Genomic DNA, 6,845 nt, shown 5'->3' on the forward strand with positions numbered 1-6,845 from the left:
TGTGGCCCTATCTGATTCTATCGGACTACCTCTGCAACCTCTAATACAGGTCATAGGTCGTATGCCATTTATTACTGCAGCGCATGCAAAGCATTCTGTTGGACACAAGTTAGAAGATCTCTTCATCGGTGTGCTTTCATACGGATCTAGGATTCCACCAGGAGAATCTTGGTTGCTGGCCGCAGGCATTGCAAAATCCTTCAGAAGTTGAACAACTATCTCGTTTTCTTTCAAGTTCTCGTTAGACTGCAGCCGTTCAGCTTGTAAACATGTGTAAAATACAACCATCACCATAAATACCTATACAGTATAAGCAAGAAAATTACGATAAATAAATTTATAATAATTTATAAATATAATCATTTCATTTTCCTCAAATATGGCAGACAACGAAGGGATGTCTTCCCTGTACAATGAAAAATTATCCTGATCGAGTACTATCATCCTACTGGAAACTATAAAATTTTATGTGACTGTGATATCCATATTTGGATGTAATATTTACATATGAAAATCACAGATAATTGTCCAAGAAATTTGATAGCGTTGACAGAGCATTAAGCTTTGTCCACACTATCAAATGTTATGTGACAATTACTTGTGATCTGCCTACATATGTATATTACATATGTAAGTCACATATTGTCACATAAATGTGATAGTGTGGACAGAGCTTGTCCGCACTATCAAATGTTATGTGACAAATAACTGTGATTTGTTTTTGGGTGTAATATATGTAATATTTTTTTTTTCAAATTCAGCTCACAAAATAGAATAAACAATAGTTTCAAGCAAGGTGGAGGAAATCAGGTGAAAGTTCACCGATACTAGTTCAACGTCCGTATGAACAGATCACACAAATGTCACATAAAATGCCATAGGCCTAGCATGGACAGAGCTTTGGACATATCTCATCGAACATACCGTGGCTTTTCATATCAGATTTGATGTGACAAATAACTGTGATGTGCTTTTTGGGTATAATATGACATCATTACGTCCATATATGGACACATCACACAACTATGTCACATAAAATATGACTATGGACTTTTGACATATCTCATCAAACATATCGTGGATTTTCATGTTTATTGAAGTCACTGAAAATGCTCTACTTTATCAAAGTATAATTACGTTTGGTTTGTGAAAGTACAACTGTCAGTGAAGTGATCGTTTTAGATAAAGTGCCTGCTTGATAAACAGTATAAACTGTATGTGACTAATTACATTTAATCAATATATTATACCTACTGCATCGTAGTACTATCGGGACATACATATTTATAAACAGCTTTAATTTACAGGCCTAGTTCACAACGTACCGTAATTATGCAATCTATCTACACGTTACTTATTGATGGCTTGCTAATTTATATGTTCCATTATAAATTCGCATCCTTAAGCAAAGCTAGCTTCCTAGCCGCAGACAATATAGGCATTACTGTCATTTATATGGGAAAATTGGAATCGCTGAAATAATCTACCATTAACACTTTTCTTACAAAAGTCGGTACCATGGAACCTACTGAAACGAGGGCATATTTACTCGACAAATGTTGGTCTTGTTAATAAACAATTTATGGACTTATATCAAATATAGTAACTTAATAATATTTAAAAGTTATATGGAAATCTAATCCAGTGCCTGGAACTGTCACCTCTCTCTGGGTTAGCTGATAAAACTTCAGTAGTAGACTTTAAGAACACTGATTTATTATAAACTCGGATATTTCTGCCACTCCTGTGGCCTTCATCAGCGAGAATAAGGAAAACATCATGAATCAATACAATATAATATATATATATAATTTATTTAAACAAAATAAAAATATAAAAGATAATTGGAAAAAGGAATGATAAGGCATATCTGTATAAAAAATGGTATGTATTTTTTAAAAATTCAGTAGCCTACTAGATCCCAAATAAACTTGCAATAAGAACACATATAAATTAATGTGATCATAAAAGACCGAATTAATATTGTTTTGATCAAAGTTGGTATAAGCTTGGATTTATCTACTCTACTAGGCCTAGTCCCAGATAGGCGTAGAACATTTTTTTTTGTGCATATAAATTAAAGCTTTATTAAATAAGCATATCACCTTATTTAATCCACATTTTCATTTTTCTTTAATTCTCACTTTAACATAAATCACATTTACATTTGATTACCTGCAATCTTTCTAACCGCTGAGGCCTAACAATCCTAGGCTTAAACACAGAGAGGGAGCTGAATTCATTCTGCGTGCCCCGCCTCTGTTCTATTCTATTATGCCTCTGTCAGCATAGTAAAAAAATAGCCCTAACCCTAAAATGTCTCAAAAACGTTGATAAGATTATCATCATAATCATTCAAGTAATGTCATTTAGTAATATATAGTGTTTCCATGTAATGTTTGTATTTATTTTTCAGTACGGTACTTTTTCAATAAATGCTGTAGTTGAGATGATTCTCGTCATGACAAATGAAGTTGAGTCTTTCGTGTTTTTCTTACATTTGATTGACCCAGTATGTCATAAAAACATTACATCTGACATATTTCATATTATATAGGGTAATTTAAAAAGAAGTTCTACATTATAAACAATACCTATAAAACCTATAAAATTGTGTGAAAATAGTAATTCAGATATTACCATGAAGAGTACACATATATATGCATGTATATATATGCATGTATATATATATATATTTTATATATATATATAAAAAATAAAAAAATATATATGTGTATGTATATAAATATATATGTGTATATATATATATATATATATATATATATATATATATATATATGTGTGTGTGTGTGTGTGTATATATGGAATCATCGGTCATCAGCTATTTATGACTTTTTTGAATACAGTAATGCTACAAAAAATGGCCAACTACGACGAAAAACGCACAGAGCACTGGTACGTGTTGAAAATATATCAGTACAAGGATCATAAATGATTTGTGTCATAATCAATTCACTCCATGGTCGTGACAAGACTGCCGCTTTTAATATTATCAAGTGGTTAAGAAAAATACATGAAATAGTGTTAATAAAAATAATAATGTTAGAATTATGAACAACGATTACATTGTGTTGGTCGATACTGATGCACTTTCAGAATTTATTCATGAACGTTCACCATTGATGATGGTTATTTAGCGTAATTTAGCATAACACGTATTTACTGCTCCGGGGATCAAAATCAGCGCAAGTATAATGTCCCTAGTTGTTATCTGAAACAGAATTCAACTTAATGATAAATAATTAATTAATATAATAATAATGTTTATTCATCATATCAAGGGTACTTTATGGACTATTTCCCCTTAGGGTCTATTAACTATTATTATATAAACTTCACAGTAAAGAAATATAAACATCTTCCACAAAATGTATTTATATTGTTGGTAATTTCAGGCTAAAATGAAACTTCCACGAAAAATCTTACGTCATTACAATCATGCAGCTTATCGTAAGTATACGTGACGTCAAAATGCAAAATTCACTTTGAAGTACAGTAGAACCTCCCATATTCAGGGGATGCTCCTATCCTATATCCCGAATGGTAACGATTAAACCAACTCAACTTCTTCATTAATGAAACTTTGTAGCATTACGTGGTTCCATCCCATGAGGGTTCGATGTCTCGTCGACATGAACCTAGAGCGAGTGTGTTCACACATCAGCGACCGTCCTGCGTTCTCCGCGCGACGTAAATCGCGTCTAGAGTTCAGTCGACGACGGAATTCAATCCCGTCGTATGCGCAGCAGATAACTTCAGGTGACGTATTAACGTTCTAAATCTAAACGTCTTCCCAGACTCAAAAGCTCCCTATTGGCGATTATTGACAGCCATATTGACTGTCATTTGAATTTGTTAAATAATTTAACTACCAATACAGGAATCACGGTCATCAGCTATTTATGACTTTTTTGAATACAGTAATGCTACAAAAAATGGCCAACTACGACGAAAAACGCACAGAGCACTGGTACGTGTTGAAAATATATCAGTACAAGGATCATAAATGATTTGTGTCATAATCAATTCACTCCATGGTCGTGACAAGACTGCCGCTTTTAATATTATCAAGTGGTTAAGAAAAATACATGAAATAGTGTTAATAAAAATAATAATGTTAGAATTATGAACAACGATTACATTGTGTTGGTCGATACTGATGCACTTTCAGAATTTATTCATGAACGTTCACCATTGATGATGGTTATTTAGCGTAATTTAGCATAACACGTATTTACTGCTCCGGGGATCAAAATCAGCGCAAGTATAATGTCCCTAGTTGTTATCTGAAACAGAATTCAACTTAATGATAAATAATTAATTAATATAATAATGTTTATTCATCATATCTCAAAGGGTACTTTATGGACTATTTCCCCTTAGGGTCTATTAACTATTATTATATAAACTTCACAGTAAAGAAATATAAATATCCTCCCACAGAATGTATTTAGGCCTATATTGTTGGTAATTTCAGGCTAAAATGAAACTTCCACGAAAAATCTGACGTCACTACAATCATGCAGCTTATCGTCAGTATACGTGACGCAAAAAGTGCAAAATTCACTTTGAAGTACAGTAGAACCTCCCATATTCAGGGGATGCTCCTATTAAGGAGATACTTATACTTGAAAACGATGGGAAATATATCTTTTAACACTACGGCCACCCTTATTAAGGGGACACATCCCTATTAAGGGGATGGGGCCACTTTCTGTGTGTGCCAAATGGTCAAATTAATACATATTTCTAAGTTGTTCTCTATTTATGCTAAAAGTATCTAATAGAAAGCTCAATATTTCTTTTTTAATTTCCTTATGAAATAATATTGGGAACATTATACAACTGATTTCGTATTATAAATGAATTGTGTTTGCATTGCAAATTATTTCTATGAATTAGTTCTACATTTATTGTCACTCATACTTATGTCGATAAAAATTATAAAGAAATCATCGGACTCACCTGATGAAGCCCCATTGACTAGGGCGAAAGCTTGCGAAATAAAATTCATCGTTAGTCAAAAAAGAGCTACCTTCTCATTTTTTTTATAAAGAAATTATGTCATCGTCGCTGTTAAGGGGACAATTTCAGGTTTTTTGGTTAGTGTCCCCTCAATAGGGGTACCTATCTTCAGGGAACACCTCTATTAAGGGGACACGTTTTTGGTCCCGAAGGTGTCCACTTAATAGGGGTTCAACTGTATAACAGTAAAGAACAATTATGCATTTTTTTCAAATAAATAATAATAATTTTTATCAACAGAAATAAAAATAGTTATAATAAAACAGACCTACCACACAAGCAATATTTTGTTTATTATTTTTCAAAATCCGGTAACTAGGTCTTCATTACAATAGTCATTACTATTATATTGTAGGCATATTAAATAAAATATATTTCGTGTATTATATTAAATAACAACTTGCTTAATTTGGCCATCATTGGTTAATGATAATAATAATTTGATAAGGATAAAGATGATGATGGGATGATATTTTTGAGTAACCAGGAACTAGCACAAATGTCCAGATAATGCGTTTAAAACACATTAACTCTAACGAAATGCAAGGCTATTAATCACAAAATTATATATAGCATACAAATTAAAATAGCAATTTAAAGAAGCAGAAATTTATTAAAATTTTTACAAAGAATTATTAAACTATATTAAAAACGTTTCATTGGCCTTGATTGCTTCATAAAATCATGAATGCAACAACAGTCCGTTCTTCAATTGTCCGGTGTCAACAATTCGTACACTCAACTATCTTCATTAGTATGTTCACGGAGTTGAATGGAGAGTAAAATATCTAATAACTTCAGGGTATTTTAATTTCCATTTATGAATAAGCCTATGTACAACAATATTAAAATAGAATGCCAATTTGACTTCAGCATATTCGTCAGCTCATTTTTAAGACAGCGTTCTCTTGACATTGCTCTAAAAATATTGTGCGATTAAGAAATGCTGCCTTTCTTCTGGACCACCTCAAAATGGTAGGTTGTTCAGACTTCCAATAATGTTTCAACTTTAAATTTTCGAAGTTAGGCCTAAACATTAATTAAATTAAATGAGGTCAAAAGTTAAAAATTAATAAAACTGCATGAAGTCGACAATTACAAACGACTGAATTGACACAAATATGTGTGTGGAAAAAAACCCCCTCGCTGTCAGGTTAATAAAGTAGGCCTAATATGCCGAAAAGTGGCTAGGATGGTTTTAGGGTAATGCATTCCCTGCTCGGAGGCCGAATTCATCATCAATGAAACTTTCCGCTAAGCCCTGCCACATGGATATTAAGGAGCTTTTGACGGTAGGACGTAGAACGTAATGACATCACTAAAAAGCTTAGCTCAGTCGGCTAATCTGGTGGTGCGCTGAACCGTGGAGATCTCTAGGTCCCCGGTTCAATTCCCATCGCTGCCTCTCCTTGTGTTTCAGCTAGAGGGCTCAAATACAAGTTACATTAGCGCCCCGTCTTTCGGATGAGACGTTTAAGCCGTTGGTCCCGTGTTCACTATGGCCCATGTGCACGTTAAAGAACGCAGTACACTCTTCGGAAAAGAGTAGGGGGTTGTCTCCCGGTGTACTGCCCAATCACCACCAGAAGCACTCCACTGGCATGGGCGGCGGAACCGGGGGGGCCGGGGGGCCCGGGCTCCCCCACTTTTTGGCGAAAAATATATAATGTCTGGAGAACTTTGTATGATCGGAAATGCAAAAAAAGGAGGGAAGAAGGAGAAGGATGGGAAAGAGCATGTTTATCCAGTACCCGACCGAGTTACATTTTCTCGCAATTCACATTGGCGGATCTGGGAGG

The sequence above is a fragment of the Anneissia japonica genome, unplaced genomic scaffold (genome assembly GCF_011630105.1).
Source record: "Anneissia japonica isolate Jap-2015-1 unplaced genomic scaffold, ASM1163010v1 scaffold288297_len153801_cov211, whole genome shotgun sequence".
In the NCBI taxonomy this organism is placed as follows: domain Eukaryota; kingdom Metazoa; phylum Echinodermata; class Crinoidea; order Comatulida; family Comatulidae; genus Anneissia; species Anneissia japonica.